Genomic DNA, 23,246 nt, shown 5'->3' on the forward strand with positions numbered 1-23,246 from the left:
GGAAACACTTTGTCATGAGTGTGAAATCAGATCCCAATGCACCTTCAGGAGAGTGCATCAGGAGGCAAGTTTGTGGGGGCAAGAACCCTTTGTTTCCTTACACGTCTATATAGCACATAACTGCGATTTGCATCTCACAGCATACATCTACATGATATTAACAAAAAGGTTACCTAGAGGCTGAATAATGCTAGCAATTTGTAACACAGTTAAATAATCAAATATTCCTCCCCCAGATCTACAAAAGCAATGCTACATCCATGCATCAGTTAAGTATTCAAACCCTATCAGAAGGGAGGAGTGAAATAATGTTTATCTCTAAGAGGTCATTTTACAGTCTAATGTAAAAGATCTGCCAATTATAGTACACTTCAGTACTAGAGTACTCTTCTCCTAAAACCTGAAGTTTAAGTCTAAAGGATATACAGCAACTGTGTTTCTTTTCTTCATAATGGAATTTCAGGATAGTTCCCACCATCTGCCAGAATCCCCAATAGCAGCACTTAGCCCAAAGTTCACATCTTGTTGGCTGCCTTAACAGCTAAAACAATGATTTTAGTAGGTGTGATTCTTAACTTCTATCACACCTGTTGATCTAGGACAGAAAGGACTCCTGCTCACAGAGCTGTAGGGAAATTACATTTCTTATACTGTTTCAGCTGTGAATAAGAGCAGCTCAGCTCATGTATGTCCTTTAGTGCTTTCCAGGAGCACAATAAAAAGAACTGTTGAACTGTCTTACAGGACTGAAGGCTAAATTACAGTTTAGAGATACAAAAAAAAAAAAAAAAAAAAAAAAAAAGCCCCTAGTTTATCAGGGGGGCTGCTGAACTTTAGAATATATTATGTGTACTGTAAAGCACTTTATTCCAGCACCATATTTCAGGTGTACTGATTTTTTTTCTCATGTCTTTTCTGCTTTTAATTATTTGGTGCTTCTACACCTATAACAACATCTTCCTCTGAGTTGTTTCGTCTCATAAACAGGATATTTAGTTGAAATGTAGTAAATGTAGTGTTTTGTCTTTCTTTTTAAGGATTTAGCTAACTTACACACTGAGGTGTGCATATGATTGCAAAAAGCTGTAGCAGAACCTCAAAGTCCACAGTTTAACATTAACATAAAATTCAGGCATGATTATCTGAATTTCTGTTTATATTTTTGGATATGTTTAAAGTATTAAAACTAATCACATGTATGTTCTGCTTTCTAGAAAGAAATTCCTTTACAAGGATTATTTTTAATATTTCCTCATTCTCTGCAGGAGTTATAAAGTTATAACTGTGCAATGCTCTAGTCAGTTCTGTAATATCTGTAAAACTGTCCACAGTAAATAAAGTGTGTTGGGTTTTAGGTTTCTTTCAAGATTAACAATATGGCTGATATCAAAAGTTTTAAAACACCCTGCTTTAACAAAGAGTAAAAAAACCTGATACCTTTTCTTAAGTATAAAATGCTACTATTAAAAATGTACTTTCTCAAGGCTTGAATCAGTTCCTGAAGTAATAAAACCCATTAGCTAGAAGAAAACATCTCTGACTGAGCTGTTGCACAGTGTCTAAGCACATGAGCATTTAAAACATTTCTTCTTATTTCATTCCAAACAAAAATGAGCACATTGAGTCTTCACACTGTACACAGCAAACTCAACTGCCACCAAAAGAAAAAAAAAAGTAAACTGTTGAAGAGTATGAGGTAAAGGGCATGACTTTCACATTGTTTAACAGTGCTAGCAGTTCTGAACTCAGCACAGATGAGGGCACCTGCATCTGGTATAACTAAACATGGAATTCTGTCTATAGCTTGTATCTAATATTGGTATTAACAAAATTTCATTAAGGAATTAACAAACATTTGCTTATGACCAGATTAACTTGATAGAATATTTGATTTTAGAAACCTTTCTTATTAGGCATTAAATACAACGGCAAGCCACTAGGAATCAATAAATCTCCACACCCTTTTGAATCAGCAAAGAAAGCACAGAACTAAACAAGGGGCTCTACTTGACAAGCAAATTCCAAAACAGTGGGTAAAGACCATCAACACTGAAAGGAACCCAGCAGTAAAATACATTTCTGAAACATTTTCAAGCATTACACCTTGCTTTTTAGACAGACTGGAAAAGAGGGAAGTGACATTTATTCTTAGCATAACTGAAATCTTAAGAGTCTAGTTATTACTCCTAGAGGAAGCACAGTGATAATGCAGTTGAAGTTGTTGTACTCCTCTCCTGCTGTTGCATTCCCCTTTCCCCTGGATCTCTTGATTCCACCCTAACGTGAAAGGGTGATTATACTGACTTTGCGAGCATTTGGAGTCCTTGGTCAGGAGAAGTCCGATATTCAGGTTTATGATTTCTTCCCCCTCCTCTAGTTTCCCCTTAAGATCATTTTTATCTTTGCAAGCACTTTTTCTTTCTTCACTGGTTTGTAGCTCTAATTCTGCACCTGCATTTAGTATGTTATCTTTTAGATATGTCAGGTACTGTTTCTTTGCAACCTCCAAACCTACTTTCGTCCAGCCCTAGACTTGCATTTCTTTAAGTGACTGCAGGTGAGCCGTTTATCACCACGGACCTCCAGTACCAAGCCCACGCCCCTTCCCTTAGTGCCTTATACCAATAATCCTCTATGATCCATCCTCGATCTTCACTTCTGCAGGGCCTGTGCAGAAGTGAAGCAGAGCCGTAGCAGACCCGTACGCCTCTACAGTACATCACGGAGGTGAGCGCGCAGATCACCTCATCCTACACAGAGTAACAACAATGCACCACGTAAACAGAAGTTAGGAACAGGCACCCGGTCCGCTGGCAAAAATCACTGCTACGGCTGAACCAATTTAAACACAGGTGCGGGCAGGTGGGGCACTGCCAGCGGGACAAGTTCTGAGGCCTTGCAAACTCGGGGCAAACCCCGCAGCGCAGCGGCAGCCGGTGCGGTGCGATGGAGGGTCCCGCACGGCACGGCACGGCACGGCTCGGCTCGGCTCGGCTCGGCTCGGCAGCGAGGCAGCAGCCAGCAGCCAGGGACGCGGTCCTGTGCCCGCCGCGGCCGCGCCAAGGTCGGCGGCAGCCGGCAGCAGCCGCAGGGATGTTGCTGGCGGACACGGTTTCAGCTCAGTGGAATTCCCTTGGAAAAAACACATCTTCTTCCACTAAATTTTTCTTATTTTAAACAAAGCGCCCTGGTGTGAAGCTCCACATTCCAGTGCACGCGCGGAGTGGGCAGGCACACGCTCCGCACCTGCACGGCCGGCCCTCAGCCCGTTCTCGTTTTCCAGAGCGGCTGGGGATGGGCAATGTTGGCCCAGCCGTGCGCGTTACCACCGCCGGCACCCTCTGCCGGGGCTGGAGGGCGTCCCGGAGAGCTTGCGGCGCTGCCTGGCGGGGACACCGACCGCAGGGACACCGAGCACACCGCCCGGCGGGGACACCGACAGCAGGGACAGCGAGCACACCGCCCGGCGAGCACACCGACCGCAGGGACAGCGAGCACACCGCCCGGCGAGCACACCGACCGCAGGGACACCGAGCACACCGCCCGGCGGGGACAGCGGCCACGGGCACACGGGCGGCACGGCCCCGGCGCGGCTCCCGCCGCCCGGAAGGGGCGCTGCCGCGCGGATTGTCTCCCATTGGCCCGTTGCCGTCACGCCGTCCCGCCCCCTCGGCGCGGCGCGGGCGGCCATTGGCTGCCGGCGGTGCCAGTCGGCGAGGGCGAGCTCCGCCGGTGCCCGCGCTGCGCTCCCGCGCGGCGCGCGCTCTGCCGGCTGGTGCGGCTGCGGGCGGAGCAGGGATGCGCCCCGGCTGCGGGAGCGCGGCGCGGAGCGGCGGCAGCCCGGGTGGCCGAGGGCGGCGAGCACGGCCGGTAAGGTCCGGCGGGGGATGCCCGTCGTCGTGCGCATCTCTTGCGTACGGTGCTGAAGGGGCCGCTGGCAGCGCCGGGCAGCGGGTGCCGGCACGGGAGGAGCGGCGAGCGGGCGGGATGCCGGGATGCCGGGGGCGGCCGGCGGCGCTGGGCCGCGGCAGGCAGGGGTCGCGTGCGGGCGCGGTCCCCCACCGCCCCTTGCCGTGCCCTTCGGCGCGGGGGTCCCCGGGCGGGACCGGCGGTGCGGTGGGAACTTCGTCTGCCCCCGCCCGGCTGGCGGCGGCGCCTGCGGGTGCCGCGGCGGGGGGCGACATCAGCCCTCCTGTAGGGGCTGCGGCGCTGCCCCTCCGCTCCGCCGCCTCGGGAGGGCCGCCGAACGTGGCCGCCGAACGGTGGCTCCGGCGTCGCCGTGCGGGGCCGCCGGGGGTGGCGGCTGGAGAGGCGGTGTTGCGGGTCCCGGCGACGGCGCTGCCCCGGGCGCGGCCGTGCCCCGCTCGGTCGCGGCAGCCGGCAGCGCGGACGAGCCCCGGGCCCGTGCTGGGCGCGCTCCGCGCGGCCGCGCCGGTCTTGGGGCGGCGGGTTGAACTTCCCTTCAAGGGAGGATTTTACTCGAAGGTGTTCCTGGACGCCCGGCGGGGACAGTCACGCAGCCGAAGGCGGCAGTGGTGGTGGTGTGGCCGCAGACTGGATCTTAAAGTTGTTAACACAGTTAGCTCAAAGAAAAGTTATTTTAAAGGAAGCGTATCGGTGACGGCTGGTACATGACCACTGGCTATTGAGACGGAGGAATTAGAAAGAGGAAATCCCGTTTATCCCTATGCACTCCTTTCCATTGTTCTTTTAGCGATAAAGACAATATTGGAAGGCTTTGAAGTGTTGTCAAATCTTGGAAATTTAGATAAAGACAGCCTTCAGGTATTCTTTAGAGATGTCGTTGTAAACATTAAGTATCTTGATTATATAACATTACAAGGAATCTGCCAGGATGTTGCCAGACTTTGTGATGAAGAATCTGATCTTCCAGCCGTGGAAATACAGAGGAGTTTTGACATAGATTCGGTAGGAAGCAGGATAGCATCCACAACTAACAGACCAAGAGAAATCAGTTTGTGTTATCTACTGGTTATTTTGCATCTCTTGGGTTTGGGTATTTTAAACATGTAAACACTGTCCGCAGAAAATGTAAAGAGCATTTAGTTTGAGTCAGGGGTTTTTTTGGTTCCTCTGTATCTTTAAGTTTCCTTTTCTACTTTCTAGGAGTGTATTGATCTTGTTCACTTTCTCTTGATTACTTGAGTATTCTGATTAGTTAGTTATAAGGACGTGTTCAATCACGTGATACAGAAGGTGTTTTCAGAAATGTTTTAAATCATGATAGATGCAAGGGTGAATAAGCAGTGCAAACACCATTGTAGCACATACATACTCTGCTTTGGGGAGCTGAAGCCCATTTTTAAAGCTGTGGGGAAGGCACAAGTAAGTGTAAAAGATTTGAGGTGGGGAATTTAGCGTTGACACAGGTTAAATATTGTTCCCTCCCTGCATAGGTACTCACTAAATAACATTTTTGGCAGAACATAAATTGCTAATGAGATTTCAGTTCTTGTACATCTCTAATTCTGGATAGATCTATACAGGTTCAGCAAACGTCATATTGTCAAACCATTTTTTCAGAAACCTCATTTAGTTAACCTGATTCAGTGTCACCAGAGTATTTTAGATTAATGTAGAGAACAATCCTCATCCAAGTATGTCATACACAGCCACGATGCAATGTCTGAGATGCACTCAGCTTTGCTCCTCTGCCTCATAACATCACCCATTTTTTCCTCATGTGCTTTTTTATGAAAGAAAATCCCAAATTTTTGTGGTTGTTTTGTGGAAGAGAGCAGTGAAATCTTTAGAGAGTACAGGCTGAAAACACTAAGCTTTCCCCTCGCCCTGCCTTGTGAGTGACACCAAATTTTAATTTAAATATTTAGTATGTGAATGGGTAAACTGTAGAACCTTCAGCACAAGAGTAGACTTTATTTGTGACAGTCATTTCAGTGGGGCTGTTCCCAAGAGAACATGCATGCAGGAGAATGTATGCCAATGTATTTGCTACATCTTTGTCTTAAATACCTTTTTTCCATGCACAGTTCTGAGGAAACCTTTTCTAAACCATCAAAATATTTCAATGCTGTCATTTCAGAAGGGCGCTCGATTTAGTATTTATTCATCTTCTTTGTCTGTTAGTAAGTAATTAAATTTTTTGGAGCAGCAATCACTCCACCACTGAAATCAATATAAGTGTATTAAGTATTTACTTGTTAAAAAATATTAATCAGCTGTAAACTTATTAAAATTCATAAGTATTGTAATTACATAATGCTCATACCTAGTTAAAAGTTACAGGAGAATGCAGAAGTTTCAGAAATTTTTAATTTGCTTTTCATGATTTTCTTCTATATAAAAGAAAATTAGTCCATCTGTATGCCTCCCAACACTCAGAGATATCCTGAATTTTCCAAAGCCGCTTTTGTAATAGTAATTTTTATAGGATAGTTTCGCCATATGTCATATAATAAGAAATCTGGAACTGAAGCAGTCAATTCTGTCATGTTCTCCACCATGCTGCTTATTTAGTTAAACAGATAAAGATGGATAATAAAATAATATTGATGTAATTTGCCATGACTAGTAGGGAAATTCTTTATTTTGATACAGCTAGGGAAAACAAGTGGTATGCTTTTTAGAACTAAGTGTATTTTAGAAATAAGTACCTATGTACATTCAGTTGAACCAATGAAGAGTTGCAGAAGCTCAGGGAAAAGATGAATGAATGATGTATCTCCTAGCTGTATTAGTTATACAAACGGTACACTGATCTGTTTGGAACAGCTAATGCTGTTTTTGAACTGCAGTTAAAATATGGACTCATAGCTGCTAGCCGAGTCTTCATCAAACACAGCAACTCTAAATGCTGATGTATGGCAGCTGTGCAGAACTCCAGATATACAGAAGTATAAAATGCCTCAGCATCCAAGTGTTCCCTTTGTTGCTTACCCACAGGCCTCAGATGTTTCCAAACAGTGATTGTATCAGCTGCTGCCTAGCAGTGCCACGGGCATGGTAACCACGAGTGCTCTGCTTCAGCACCTCTGTCTCCTGAGAATGCCTTCCAAGGAACTTAGAAAAAGATACTCTTAAACAGGAATTCAGCTCCCAGTGCTGAGAACACAGCTCTTCAACAGAGGGAGGGAGGCAAAGATGGGCAGGTTGTTCTTCGACTGACAGACTGCAGACTGTTGGTGGAAGAGATCGGCTTTCCCCAGCACAACCAGGAGAAAGAAAGGATGCAAAAGAGTCTTGGGCCTGTTTGTGCCTCCTTTTAATACAGAGATGAATCAAGGTGTGATAATGAATGAATTACAGATCTCAATTATGAGACACCCCTCTTCTTGTATCACTACCTAAAATGTAAAATTGCCAGGTATTGCATGTGTCGTGGGGAGTGAACACTTTTTAACCCTCTTGCATTCTGATTTTTGTAGCTCTCAAATCAAACTCCCAAACTCGTGGGAATAATCTAGAGATCTGCAATAGTTACTCATCAAAACTCTACTTTATTATTCCCTTAAGGATTAAAATGTGTAATTTAATGCATATATAAGTGTATAATTTCATGTATCACTACAAATATTTATGAAATACACAAGTATGCATTTTTTGCACTAGAAGAAGTTACCAAATGCTGGTGAGGGAGCTAATGGTGAAAAGTGCAGTGAATGAAGAAAATGCTACATAACTGAAATCTTGTGAGAAATCTGTTGAGCTACATTTATTCATTTCTGTGGAGTGTTGCCAGCATACCTTTTCCCTTTGCAGGTGTTCTTTATTATCAGTAGTCTCAAAATATTGTAATTATAATATGCCTATTTCATGTATAAACAGTGTATCAAGGCAGAAAACACCCGATAGATACTGGCTTTTGCACTCAGTTTTTTAAGACTGCCATCTGAGTACCACTAGGCTTTAATTCTTACTGTCTTTTGAGACTTACTTTAGTAAAAATGTGAATGACTTACATGGCTAACCTTGCTTCCCTTTGAGCAGTTCTGCAGCTCAGCTCTTTGAGGGGCTGATGTTTGTTTCTTTGTCCCTCAGCAGGTGGCTACAGTTTCACTGAAATAGCTGATCTTGCTGTGGAACAACATCTGTGGCTTTCTGGGGTCACACTGCTTGGAGTAACGCAAATATTTCCTCCTGGGTCTGACCCTTATTTTTGTTTAAAGATACAGTAATAATTTATTGCTTAGCATAGGATGTTGTGTTGGAATTTATACTGAAGGACTGCTGTTATTCAAATCTGACCTCCATCTTTCACAGCTGCTAAGAAGCAGGGGTGTAACTTTCATGGATTTTTCAGAGCTCAGTAGAAGATACTGAAGGCAACTGAAGTGAAGAACATCAGAAAAGCTCTGCTGTGTCAGACCAGTGGACCTTCATACTCAGGGTTCAGTCTCCAGCAGTGACATTAAGGGATGCTGTTAGGGACTATACACAAACCTAGCTGTTTTATGAACATATTTTCTTGTACTCTTCCTGCATACTTGTTTGTCATATTACAGATGGTGGGTATGTATCTGCTCAGTGGTTTTAGAGCCAATTTGTGGACCTGCAGACCAAGAACCTGTCTTCAAACTTGTTGCTTTACTATCTTCACAACCTCATGTGGCAGCAAGTTCCAGAAGCTTACTACTCCCTTTGTAAAGAAGCACTTAATTCTTTTATAAACTGATGTTGTGCTAGCTTTGTAAAAGGTCCCTTAGTTCTATTACTAAAGGATTTAGCAAGCAGCTTTACGTTAGTTTATTTACCATCTTCATGATTTGATTGATCATTTCTTGCTTCAGTCTTCTTTTCTAACTAAAGAGCCCCTCAAGTCTCTTTTCTTAAGGCAGGCACTCCATCCTAGTGATATTTTGTTCTCTGACTAGAGTCTGTTCTTGAGATGCAGAGACTAGAAGTACTTGAGATGTGGATGGACCAAGGTTGTATAAATGTGCACTGTCTTCTCAATGCCTTTCCTCATGATACTAAATATTTTGCTACGGTTTTTCTTGCTGTTGTACATAAGGATCTGTCAATAATTTTCCCCAGTCATTTGTCAGCATGGTGTGTATGTGACTGAGATTATTTTCCATGAGATGTATTAGCCTGTATCTATGTATCTATACTGAAACTCATATGTCATCTTTTTGTCCACTCTGAGTCCTGCACAGTGCTTCTGGAGCTCTTTGCCACCATGGTGGCATTAGTTCTATGCTCAAAGACAACTTCTTGTGTTTGTCTCCTTTTTGCCAACAGTATTATAGCTTATGAATTTTTTCCATGTATGTCTGTGAGGAATAAAAGTGTTGTGGCATATTCAGACAAGGGTGTTCATAGATTTAAAACCCATTTGAATGTAACACAGGCTTTGTTTATTTGTTAGGTTGTTTTGGGTTTTTTTTTTTTTTTTTTGTTTTTGTTTTTTTTCACCTCAGTAAACTCAGACAGGTTAATGCTGTGCCCAGAAATCCAGACCACATAAAACAGAAAGAAAACTCTGAAAAATACCATTCTTAGCACTTATTCCAACTGCAATGAAAGGTGAAGTGAGAATGGTGGTTTATGGTATTTGATCCACGTTGATTGCTGTTAAAATGTTTTTTAATTAAAACCAACAAAGCTTTTAAAAATATTGGAGTGCAAAGCCCTATTTACTCAAATACCTTTAATGCTCTCCTAGCCTCTCTACGGATTCAATACACAACAGCCTTAACTCCAATGCTATCTAATTAATCACCTTTCATTTGTGAACTGCATTTCATAGTAAGATGAAAATAATAACTAAAGTTTTCTTCTCCTCCCTCCCAGTTGTGTTAGAGGTTAGGCTGGAAGCCCGCCATATGGAAAGGATCTCTTTATGTTCCTTGTTCAAAGCCAGGCTCGTCATTTGATACTCAAAGCATGTCACTTAGAAAAGCTGCTGCATTGCCAACAGCATTGAGAGTGAGGTTTAAAGAAACCTCAGAAATGTATTATTAGCACTGCTTAGTGTTACGTAGTAACACGTGGTTTTACAGCAGGGCAAGTAACTCCAGCAGCCTGTCTGTGATGATCCTGTTTTCCCTTCTCCCAGTCACAGTAACACCATCCTTCCTAACCCTTTGCAGAACTACTTCAGCACGTAAGTCTGGCAGAAGACTGGCTGCTGACCTAAAAAGCCAGAACAAAACAGAAACCTACTTTCTGCCAGCTTGAATCTGCTTCACAGAGGACCTTATGAAGGCTGTGCAAGGGAGGACATAGAACGAGGAAGGTAAATGCAAGAGGAGAGCAAGATGGTTGAACAGCAGCAGTTTATAATATGTGCTTGTCAAACCCTAGTCTGAAGTGCTGTTCTGTTTCTTGATTTATTGTTGTTCGAGTACTTGGCAGAAGTACAGGACTATGTTAGTAGGCAGCCTCTTGCTTTGTTAATTTAAATATTTAGCTTAAAGAATTACATTTTACTTCCTTTGAAGAAAGGCCCCAGCTGCTCTACTACCAATTTATGAGGTCATGTGCTGTGTAAATCTGGTTGTCTAAAAGACTGTTACCAACTGTAGTTGACTGCAGCAATAGGATTCTTCTTTCATTTTGTTTTGCTCTGTAATACAGTTCATAAGAACAGCTTTTTCAAATTATCATGTATTCAAGTACATAACAAATGTATTTCTACTACTTGATTTTTGTCATGGGTGGTTTAAAGTTATGTTCCTGATCTATAAAATGGGAGCTGTTTGCTGGAATCTGTAGCAACCAAAACAAGGCAGTTTGCCAAAGAAAAATGTTTTGGTGTATTCCATTTGCATGGTGTGCTTGAAACCCACCAGTGCTACTTCATGACAAACATGTCCATATGTAAAAGTAGCTGCGAAGTCAAAACAGCTTTCTGTTGGCTGATGCAGCTCAAAATTAGTTTAGTGAGCTCATGGTAGCCTGCAAGGATGGCATGAATGGACATGAACACTGTCAGCCTGCACAGTCTTTTTCCCCAGTACTTACAGGCCACAGTGGTGATAACTGCTGAATCTGTGCTGAATACATTGGCAGCAGTGACAGAGCAGTGCCAAACGTGCTGCTTATCTGCCTTAAACAGACTATCACTGTACAAAGTGGAACTTGTGTTCCATTGTTCAATTGTGACAATATCTTCTTGTGGTAAGATGTGTGCATTCATCTAACATTTTTGTAAGATACTTCAGAATCATCAACCAAATTTTAATACAGTCTTCCCTAGAAAAATACTCAGATGTAGGTACAATGGTACATGCAAATGAAGCCTCATGGTTGTGGGCATCCAAAGAATAACAGGTTAATTTCTTTCATATGTATACTTTTTTATAAGGTCTGTAGGGCAGCTTATAAGAGTGGCATTGGTACAGTGATAGCATTGTACTATAAAAATCTATTATATTAATGTTTACCTAAAGCTTTCAGCATTTGCAAGATTTTTCCATGTAGAAAAATAACACATTTAACTTGGATTTCAGACATTGCAGTAAAGCCACTGGTTTTTCTTTTTGCCAAGCTTTTGAGTATACTAGATTTTTGTTAAAAGGCCACAGAAAATGCACCTTAACACAAATATAATCATAAACCTAATTCTGTTATATGTAGTTTATACTGTATTTGCTTTAAAAAAGCTAGGCAGTAATAAAGCACTGCTAAAAGTTGGGTAAAAGATTCAAATATATGAGGTTTTCACCACAAGAATTAAACTTCAAATGAAAGTTTCTCACCAAGTAAGTGGCAACTAAATCATGTTGAGTCTGATGACTCTAATTTTCTTGTCTGGGATTCACCTCTACCCAATCAGTTTGTTAAAGAGCACATTACTTCTTCTGCTCTGAAATACTTTTACACAAATATTTTGCTGTGTTGCAGCTAAGGTGAAAAAAATTTTTGTAAACCCTGAAGAGACTGACCTCCTTGCTGGTGAATTTTCATGTGCAGATTTCAGATTACTATACAAAGTCAAACATTCCCATTGATTAATCAGGCATTGAATTGGGCCAGAAAAGTCTGGAATAGAATTTGAGCATCCAGTCTGCTACTGATTCTGTAAGTTGGATCATATTAAACATTTCACATGGAAGATATACCGCTACTGGGAAAAAAGTTCTTTTATCCATGTATTCTATCTAGTTCATGAAATTAGAAGTCAATGGGAGTAGAATTCAACACATTATATCCTAATTACAAGTGAGGAGGAGATACTGAATACCATTTTATGGGTATCTTATTCTGAATATTTCTCAGGAGAAAATAAAAATTCTTTTTTTTTTTTTTTTTGCCCATGCGTGCATGAACATAGATGCATCAAACAAAATACTACTAAAACTAAGAACTAATTTGTAGAAGTTCTGTACTGTTTATTAATTTCATTTTCAGTAGGGAAATTAAATTAATTAAATACTTCTGTTATTGCTGCTGATGCCAAACATAAACAGACTCAATTCTGTTGAGAAGTTCCAAAATATGATGTTTACTGTGAATTGATTTTTTATTTGCAGAGAAGAAACAGTTATTCTTGTCTTTAGGATTTGGTACTGATACCAGCTGAAGTCTCCTGCAAACTGATTTTGGTACTGCAGATCACATTCTAAAATTGCTTTTTATCATCTGACACAATGAGAGTTTTAATCTTATGAACAATCATGACAAAAGCAGGTAGCAAGAGAATTTAGTAGGAAAAGCAGAAAAGCTCACCTGCAGGTTTTGGGAGGAAAGTCATGCATAACATCAGCTGTCCACTTGCAGACTTTTTTTTTTTCATTTCAGTTTTCTGAAACAAAATTCATTTATTCTTTTAAGAACGTAAAACATAAAATGACACTGCAAAACAGCTCAATAAAAATTCACAGAAAATAACTGAGTCAAAAGTAATAGGCTTTCCTCTGAAGGTGTTACACTTGTACTGGGTATCAGGCTATGCATCAAGTCATAGTAAAATGTGTAAATGAATGTGGATGATGCAGCAGAAGTGGTGCATCATACAACAACCAATCTGTCACAGTAGACTTCTGCTAGGTTTTGTTTGCCCTGCAAGGACTTAGCAGAACAAAGACAGCCCACCTGGAGATGAAAAACTTCCTTGAGCCTCTGCCTGCTGTTGCATTTCATCAGTGGCTTTTGACTGAGGCTCTGACTGTTGCGGGCTGGGGTATTGCAGATCACTCTGGCTGGCTGTCGTGGGATCACAGGTCCACTCAGAGGCAGGCACCAAGGCACAGGAGTTTGAGCCTTGGCCAGATTTAAATCATTTAAGATGATATATTACTGTATTAACCCCAAAGTCTGGGGAAGTCATATATCAGGTAATGTATCCCAGCTGAAGTCACCTGGAAATCATCTCCTTCATAATTTGAAAACGGCAAGAAAGGAAAATTTATTTACAACCCATAAAATAAGCAACCTACAAGTGCTAATCAATCTTGTCTTTTGTAAACTATGTCCTTGTTTTCTGAGCAGTCACTCAGCCAAGTTACTGCATGCTTTCCTTTTGCTGCTAGAGATGAGTTTGAGGTGATTGCTCTGCAGAGGCTTTGGGCATGAGCAAACAAGTCAGTTTTTATCTGAGCAATCCCTGTGCATTTTGTACAGGTGTCAGTGAAATGAAGACTCAGACCTGTTGTCATTTTTTGGGCTCAGGTGGTTTTGACTGTATGTGACCTGATATTTTGGAACTATTTAGAGTTATTGTTAATGCAATTCTTTCTATCAAGATACCAATAAAGGGTCTGTGTGTTTTTCCAACTTTTACAGATCTACCCAAACTTTTTAAATTTTTTCCAATCTTTCAAACTATCAATTTTTATGTTATTGGGCCACGGTTCCACTTACACAACATGCAGTTGTTTGAAAGTAGTTTTTAGTCATGGTTTTAACAACGTGACTTCGAGCAGCTGTATTAAAAATGCTACCTGATTTTACATTTTAGAAAGTGTTGTGTAAGTCTCTTATAATAAGACAAAGCATGTGTGTCAGGTAGAACAAAGCAATTACCATCTTGTATGTTGAAACATCCTCTGAATAAAAAGTATGATGATTAATACCAGAAATCAGTTTTGGTATCAGTCATACTACAAATGCTTTTAGGAAAGAAACAGTCTTTGAGACTCAGTTGTCTGTAGAACATGTTAAGAAGATTGCACACAGTGCAGCAGACTCATGGTGTCAGGTTTGGCTCCTGGATTCCCTGCTGCTGTGAACACCAGAGCAGATTTGCTCCAGCCAGAGATAATCAAAGGAGCAGTCCTGGCTGGATGTGCTGGATCTGTTTTAGTCACATTAGGCACGTGGCATGGCCAGAAAGAGTTGGTCCCAGCCATTAGAGAGCAACTGGGAGAGCGGGATGAGATCTGCCCGGTTGTTAAGTATTTTTAGGTGCAGGGACATGCATGGGTACCTGGTGGCACTTGCTCTTGCTTGGGTGGGTGAAGTTCAAAGACACTACAGCTTGGTCCCCTGGCTGAGCCTTTGCCAGTGGCACCACAGTTGTGTGAGGACACTACAGACTCAAGTGGCTATTAACTGGTTTTGTGACAGCCTGCTCCTCCTGTAGAATGTCACACGCTCAAGAGCGTGACCTAGCAGTTCCAAAGTGATGATAAAAGTACTGATCAGAAGTTTAGTTTCAACATTCTCAGTTCTGAAATAATCTAAATATGCTGTATATGTATTTATGCATTACATTGTTAATCTGTTGTCTTGTGTACTACCTCAGAATTCTGTAATTGCTTCCATTTCGTACGTGTTGTTCTTACGTGTCAGGATTTCATAACTCACTGGATGACATTTTTGCTTGATTTGTAAAGAAGGGCACGGTACTAATAACAGTAACTCTTTGTTATCTGATAGACTATTTTAATGGAGAAAATAAAGCAATTTGTTTGACTTTCATATATTTTCATTGTTGAAAAAATAAAATGTTGATCTTTTGAAGATGATGACCACGTCTTTCATATGTAAAACCATAAAGATTGTTGTAATCTTAGTTTCTTTTGCTATACAGTAGCTAGATAAGAATGTTAGTCTTAGATGTATAAGTACCAGGTTATCTCATGGGATATTAAAATTTTTGAGTTGTTTTCTGTTTCAGAAGATAAAGACTTATAGTATTTTAGCAGTTCTAATAGGTGTTAATATGAAAGATAACTAAAAGAGCCATGGACATGTAGAGTTTAGAAAATAATGAAACCCAGATTGGTTGAATTGAGGACTTAAAAGTGAAAGACTGTTTCTTTCTTTAACTAGTAAAACTTAGGCTAGAAATTTTTCAGTGAGATGCAATGACATGCTTAAAGAGAAATAGATTTTTCTGACTCTGTTAGTAATACAGTTATATTGTAATGAAAATGCAGGAGGTGTTCCCTGTGAAGCACAGCACTAATATATCATGTATAACCAATATGGAAGTGATTAAATTGCTTCACAAGCAAAGGTTCGTAGCATGGTAACAAGAAACATTTCAAGCTAATACTGCCTCTATCTGAAGATGTATTGTTTTGTGCTAATGAAATATTGTAATAACCTTGCACACCTTTAGAGAAGAACGTCAACTAGCTCTCAGGAGTTATTCTGCAAACATTATAATTATACTGTTTAAATAATTTTTATGCAATGAACATTAAAATAAACAGAACTGTAAGAATGAAATGACCATATTAAATGTTGAATGCATAAAACGGGGGCTAATACATAAGTATGCAGATAGAAATAAAATATTTTTTCAGATGTAAAAATAGTTGACTGCCAAGTGGGTTTCACATTAATGTCCTTATTCAAAGCCCACTGGACTAACTAAAAGTGATCTCTAGCACCTCAGTTAAATTCAGTCAGTCTTAAGTTCCTTCCCCTCTTGCTTAAGAATGAAAAGCCAGGACTTCCCTGAAATTCAGTGAATCCAGTTTTCAGGATTTAGGTAGCTTCAGTGTATTTAACAGCTTTCTCTAGAACATGGTGTTGCAAAGATTCATACTTTTCTTTTCTATAAAAACTGTAGCCTGGGGCTTCATCAGGATAGTATCTGTACTGAATTTTTTCTTTTAGTATTTGTTTACTGCCAGGAACACCTTGCTCAATTTTTTGCAGTATATTTGTTCTGGAAATAATGAGAGATAAAAAAAGTGAAAACAGTGTGAGTTTGGGTGAGAAATTTAAGCTGGCAATACAGGTAATATTATAAGTTGACATTCATTTTAAGGTTCTAAAGGAGATTTGAAATAAAATGGTATGTTCTGTTTTATAGGGATTGTTTGAGCATTGCTAGAAAGCCTGTATTTTATTTTTTGGTTTTCTCTGAGTGTGAAGTTTGCAAAACTGTTTTATTTTTTTTCTCTTCTGATTCAACTAGATTTTCATACATAGGAAGGCATGCCACATCCATATGTTCTTTGTTCCTTTAAAATACCTAACTCCATCATTTGGGGCATTCATATAACCCAGTTATTTCTTGTTATGAGGAAATTCAGAACTGAACTAAAAGCTGTTACCTACAGATTTTTGTGCCTGTTAGCTAAAAAGGGAAACAGTCTGCCCTGTCTTCTTGCTACATTATATAGTGATATGACAACAGTTCTTTTAATTAGGTCATTAAGACATATACAGAAGACCTGACTTGGCAGACCTAAATTACATAAATGTCACGGGAAAGTCAATAGGATGTTTGTTCATGAAATGAGAATCTCACTGAACGGAAGACTGTACTACTGCTAATAAAACTTTGCATCAAGGTTGAATTCATAACACACTACCAGCTATAGTGCATTGAACTCTATAATGGAAATGCAGTTTGAACTCCAGTGTTTACTCAACATGGAAGTGATGAATACATGGCTCTAATAGAAATGCCATTTTTTGTGCCGGGTAGTTACCCAGTGACTGAAGATGAGTACTTTGGTTCAGGAATTGGGCATGTCAGTTAGCACTATTCTAACTAGGATTTATTTCGATGGCGTTTTATTAAATATGCCAGTTTATGTATAATATTTGACTTCAGGTGGTAGTGACAGAGGACTTCTTAGAAAAAGCATTGCTGCTTCACCATGTGGGATGCTGTCCAGGGCCCTGTTCTAGGGTCATGTAAAAAACTGGCATAAACTTGTATGTGAATTTCCTTTACGCTTTTGCAGAGTCAGTTTCACTAAAGGGTACCAAGGAAGATGCTTGAAGTGTGGTCACACAACACATGCTTTGCTTTTTATCAGAGGTATCCATCAACAGAGTGGGGGTGGTTGTTGTCCTGTTCAACTGAAAGGACAGATTTCATTCCCTTCACAGGTCTGTAACAGACCTGACAGAATTTCCTGAAGGGAAAGGACAATGCTGTTCTGCTTTTGCTATTTTCTGTGGCTACGTAACAGGTGCTGTTTGCTCTTCTGCCCTAGAACTGCTGTCTTTTTGACCATGCAAAGGGCTGCATGCCAGTGGAGGCTGATGTAGATCAGTACAAAAATAGCAAAGTAGCCTCTGCCTAAATGTGCTAACCTGAGCAGCCTCGGACTTGAAGGCTTGACTTCCACTGGGGAAGTTAACTGTCTGCTCTAACACCCTTTCCCTAGCAGAGGAGAGGAAATTCCTAAATATTGGTGGAGGGTTCTGTTCATTTGTGAAGTATTAATGAGCTGTTATTATTCTGGTATTACCTTTAAAATATTTTATGGTGTGTTAAAATGTATAACAGTGTCACACCAGCCACATCTTATTCATGAGGTGTGATGCATGAGCATGTGGCTAGTTGTTTTTAAACAAGGACTAATTTCTGTCTCTCCCCAGATATTAACTAAGTTCACTTAAATAGATTTTGGATGACACAAGAAGCAATAGTCTACTTAAAAGATTATAGTTCTTTGAAAATACTTGGAATTCCATTCAGTATGTGAATAAGTTGAACCAAAAGACTTCAGTGTTCCACAAAATAAATCCAGGGTCTTCACTCTTGCCAGCATGCTGGGAGTTACGTTTTCCACCTAAAATGGATTTCTAGCTCATGATTATAATTCTTGTATAAATGGTTAGGTTTTATTGGGAAGATATTTCTTGGTGTGGAAAAATACTTTTTTTCCCTTGGTGCTAAAATCACTGAGGTGGAAGGTTTGCAAAAGAAACTTCAGTATCAGAACCCAAACGAGGCAAAGGGCTAAAAACGCATCTTAAGGACCATTAGTCAGAACAATTTGAGGTGACAGTAGGCAAGATTGTTTTATATATGAAGTTCATCAAACAGAAAGTTGGTTTCTTTAGCTGGAAAAAATACCAAAAGGGGTATATTTTTGCTGCAGTTGCTAGGGAGCAGCTTACACTGTATCTGTGGGATATAATGTGAGTCATGTAAAATGCACTATGCTGATAATTTACCTCAGAGTGGTTAGAGCTGAATATTACATTCACAGAGCACATCTCATTGTACAAAAAAAAGAAGATGAGATGGATGTTCTCAGCAATGTTAGGCGACAGAGCCACAGTGGCATACAAGGCACAGTACGCATGTCAGTCGGCTGACAGGAGCATGTCAGGATCCTTAGGTGGGGCTATGATTAGGTGAGCAAAAAATTAATACATTGGCTAGAGGGGAGGAAAGAACACAGCAGAGGAGAAGTAGTAAAACCTGTGTTTTCGTGTGTTTGACAGATCTTTGGAATGAAAGAAGTCCCAAGAATCCCATATAGTGTAGTCTTTTTTAAGACCAGCTCACTTGACTGGAAGTCTGTGCTGCCAGAAGTCTGTTGTTTAACAAAATGAGGATGGGTAAATCATGGGGAGGATCTGAGTAGTCCTGCTCCAAAGTGAACATTTATTTGGAAACAAAACTGCTTAGCTATGAAATGACAACGTCTGTAATATAAACCTCTATAATTACTTGGTTATAGGACTTTGTAATTTGATTTCAGAATCTGTCAAATTGGAATTATTTTGGTTGAAAACACAATTTTAACAGTTCAATATTATTAAAACTGTAAATGCAATACATAAATTATACAGCTATAACACGGGTTACTTGTTTTTATAGCATTAAGCATTTCCAAAAATTATCAAAATATTACTATAGATTTTCATTTTAATATAATAGCTAAAATCTCAATATTTTTCCTTACTGCATCAATACAGTGATACTGTCTTTAAGTTAATTGCTTCACTCATTTAAGCACTGGTGCAAGTTTGTCTCACATACTGTGTACACAGAAATGGAGTATCTTTTCCTCAGCAATTACTGCATTTGTTCAAACTGAATTAGAAAATCAAAAATGTTACAAATACTCTTTAATTAGATGATTAAAGAACCCAACAAGTAGTGTGATGTTCAGATAAAAACAAAAGGTATTCTGTAGCATTTTAGGCCATGGTAGAATTCAGACAGGACATGAGTTGTACTGTGCCACGTAAGGGTCTGCCGTTTCTTGAAATTCTGTATGGCATATATTTATAGTTTTCAAGCAATTTTATCCTTCCAGGCTCAGCTGCCTTATCTTGAAAGATGCTTTCAATAAGCAATCTCACAGTAAGCTGTCTAAAAACATGATGTTATTCCTAACAACAATTTGAAACCCAGTGGACATGGCCTTCACAAAACTTTGTGAATAGATACTGTCAAAACACAGCTGAAATTAATGAAGTTGTGTGCACCAGCCACACTAGCCAAAGATTAAAAAAACCCTTTTCATAATCTGCTTTTGCAGATTATCGATTTCTCCAACCTTTTCTAAATGTTAGAGGGTTTGTTTTTTCCTTCTCTAGTCAGCCTTTAAGTATTTGACTCTTCCAATGGTTTAGCTCCTCTTAGGACCTTTCATAAAGGTCCAACTTTTTCCCCTCCAAATACAACTTCTAGTATTGAAGAAACATCTCAAATTGATTCCAAAAACTCTGTTCACAGTACAGTCTTTAAGTGATACCTCCTTTTGAATAATTTGTTCCACATGCATTGTTCTGAGAAGCAGTTTCTAATTTCTGAAATGTTCCTTTTTAAATAAAATAGAATAACTTCCTTCTGTAGTTTTTATATTTTTATATAATTGATTATATTTTATAAGCTTTAATTATTATGTGCATTCACATGTTTTTCACTTAGCTGTTTGGGTTTGCTTTTGTGAATGAAGGATGTAAAATAAATAATTCTAAAGAAAACATGACTAGACATTGTAATTGCTGTTGTATATAGTTGTCTGCTATCCCACTTTTGTTCTACTTCACTTCTAAAATAGCGTAATGCATTTCTGTTAGTGACACAAAGAAAAATATTTTGTAAAGTAACAGTCTGAAAATATTTTAATCTATCTCTTAAAATATGAAGTACATTATTTCTATTCCTTCTTTTCTCCTATTCAATTTAATTGTTCAGACTTGGACAATGGGCATGGGAAACACCAAGGCACAGTCAAATACTTTTGCTTTCCTTGGTACAGTGAAAATATCTACCTGGTTTTTTAAAATATCTGTTGTTGCATATCTCCCAGAGATAATTTTTTTCAGTTGAAATATTTGGTACTTACAAGAAGATTGTTGGGATTTTTTACCAGTAATGAGTTTAATACTCATATAAACAGTTTCTAAAATAACCTTGAAAAGTCTGTATAAGAGCTACCTAGGACTAAAAGATTGTTATACATTCTTTCTGAAGCATTAGAGCAGCAAGAATATCATTAATTGTAGTTTGGCATTTTTCGAGTCTTTTCTTACCCTGGATAATGCCTATTTTTTTAATATAGCAGATGAGAAATTGCACCTCTGCTACAACTTTTTTTGTATTAGATTTATAGTTTGATTTCCAACTAACTTAACTCTGTGGAAAGGGCAGTTGTACTGGGGTTTTTTCTACAAACCTGAAGCAGATTTGATGCAAAGTACTGGATCCAAATAGTTAATGTCTTATGGGAGGAAGGGGCAAAAGTTGGAAAATAAATCTAGAACTGGAATATAAATGTTTAAATGGGATGTAATTTGCCCATTCTACATCACAGTGCTGTCTGCATCTCTTAGCCATAAATTAAAATCTATTTTTTTTCTGAAGTCCAGCTCTAATTTCTTAGCACCTTTTTGTAAAAACAACCCTTTCAATCTGCAAATGCCACCTGAGTTGTCAAATACTCACAGACACCATATTCAATCTTACATAATGAAATAATATTTTTCTTCTATGTCTGTTGTTGTGGTTTAAACCCAGCCAGCAACCAAATGTCACACAGCTGCTCAGTCACTCCCGCACTGGTGGGGTCAGGGAGAGAATCAGAAGAGTGAAATCTGGAAAACTCATGGGTTGAGTTGAAGGTGGTTCAGGAGGTAAAGGAAAAGCTGAGCACACAAACAAAGCCAAACAAGCAGCAGCTCCCATGGGCAGGCTCAGTCCCTCCAGGACAGCCAGAGCTGTACCACACCTCACAGTGACTTGGGGAGACGAATGCTGGGATTCCAATCGTCCCCCTTTCCTCCTTCTTTCCCCTCTCTCTATGCTGAGCATGATGTCATGAGGTCTGGAATGTCCTTTTGGTCACCTGGGGTCCCCTGTCCCAGCTGTGCCTCCCAGGCACCCCCAGCCCCCTCTCCAGTGTGGCCATACAAGGAGCAGAAAGGGCCTTGGCTCAGTGCAAGCCCTGCTCAGCAATAACAAAACAGCTCTGAATTATCAGCCTGTGTTCAGCACAAACCCACAACACAGCCCCCTACCAGCACTGTGCACAAAAGTAACTCTACCCCAGCCAAAACCAGTAGTCTATGAAGGAAGATTGGGTTTTTAAGTAAAAATCTCTCCATGAGGGTCATTAATAGAGATTGCAGTTAATTGATATTTTGCTGGAGTTACTCTTGGTAGTTCTATTCACTGAAGTCTGTAACAGCACCATAGTTCAGTTTGTGAGATAGCCATATACTACTGCAAAACAGCATGCACTTCAGTGTCAAATTTCATTTTAGAGCTGTTCCACCAGTCTTCATAATTTTATATACAATAGTATAACAAATAATGTTAATTATTATAGTGTTCCTTTTTACATGTATGTAATTTGGATGCCCTTGCATGAAGCAGCATAAATATAAAAAAGGACAACAGCCCCTTCTCCACAATACTTGAAGTTTGCTGTTAATAATTCAATCCACGTTAGATAGATGAATTATGGGGTGTATCTGCATTTATAACTTTTGCTGTGAAGACAAAACATTTTTAAAGGGAGGGAAATATCGTCTAGAAAGCTGTATTTTCACAGACTTTAGCTTCTAATCTGATGGGATTGCTGGCAATCCTCTGATTGATTTCTTAGGTCAACTGAGAATTCAGGTTTTCATCACAAACAAGAATTTGTGAAGTCAGCATGGTTTGTATGATGTCTTGCTACTGTCTACAAATGTCTTTGCATTTCCAGTACTTTTTCATTTTTAAATACTACTACAGAGGAAAACAATATGGTTATAGTAGTGGGTTCTAATTTTATCAGTCATGATACTTCTTGTTGATTTTGTTGGGGAAAAAAATTAAGTAGGCTTTGGCACTGAGCTGTTCAGATATTTACAGGAGGCAAAATGAGTATCTGTGAACTCTCTATTTCCAGAGGAGCAGTCACCCAAAAAGTGTAGGCACTTATATGCAAATCCTGAGCCCTCTCAGGAAAATGTTCAGGAATTTGAGGTGTAGCATAGGGAAAATACTGGAATGCTGCTTCTGCTCCTTTAATAAATGTCTCCAGATAGTGTGTCTGAGCTGTCTGAACTGCTGTGTCCATTCAGTTAGTTTGGCTGGTTTACACCACATACATACAATTCTTAAATGTCCAGAGATAGCAATTGTGTGACCAGTGGAAGAATTCCAAGCCGTAATTTCAAAGTGAAATCATGACCTCTTTAGTGCCATATATTCTGTAGTCTTAATGTTACATTGTTCCTGATGAACATCTTTTCTAGACAGTACCTGCATGTTTGCAAAAGGCTAGATGAACTTTGGGCTGCTCACAGACAGTGACTGTGGGAGGGACGATCCTTCCCTGCTGTTTTATGTTGGAATCACAAGCCAGGGCTGGAAGCTGTTTCAAGGTGACAGCACTGTAGCTACTCAAGGATGTAGCCTACAGCAGTAGACCTCTACATTTTAATTTTGGTACTGTATGTGCTTACATGTACATTTAAAAGTTTGGCCTTGCTGTGCAGAAGTGATCCAGAGATTCTGAACAGTAGTGAATCATCTTATTCTGCCATAACACCCTTAATTTTCACTACAGTGTTTATCCCAGCATTTCCACCCAGCTCTGGGATGGCTGTAAATTGGTTATTCAAGTTGTAAGAAAAAGAAAATAACCTAGAGCAGTGAGACAAAATAG

At 40.0% G+C, this 23,246-nt stretch overlaps 1 long non-coding RNA gene across 2 annotated transcripts in view; it reads left to right on the forward strand.

Moving 5' to 3' along the window:
* Window positions 1-3,717: 3,717 nt before the first annotated feature.
* Window positions 3,718-23,246, forward strand: part of LOC137477092 (uncharacterized) — a 144,350-nt gene continuing 124,821 nt past the window's right edge. For both annotated transcript variants that reach the window (XR_011000796.1, XR_011000795.1), the window contains exon 1: window positions 3,718-3,870. This is a non-coding gene — a long non-coding RNA (uncharacterized lncRNA). The remainder of the gene's footprint in view (window positions 3,871-23,246) is intronic.

Source organism: Anomalospiza imberbis, chromosome 7, assembly GCF_031753505.1.
Source record: "Anomalospiza imberbis isolate Cuckoo-Finch-1a 21T00152 chromosome 7, ASM3175350v1, whole genome shotgun sequence".
In the NCBI taxonomy this organism is placed as follows: domain Eukaryota; kingdom Metazoa; phylum Chordata; class Aves; order Passeriformes; family Viduidae; genus Anomalospiza; species Anomalospiza imberbis.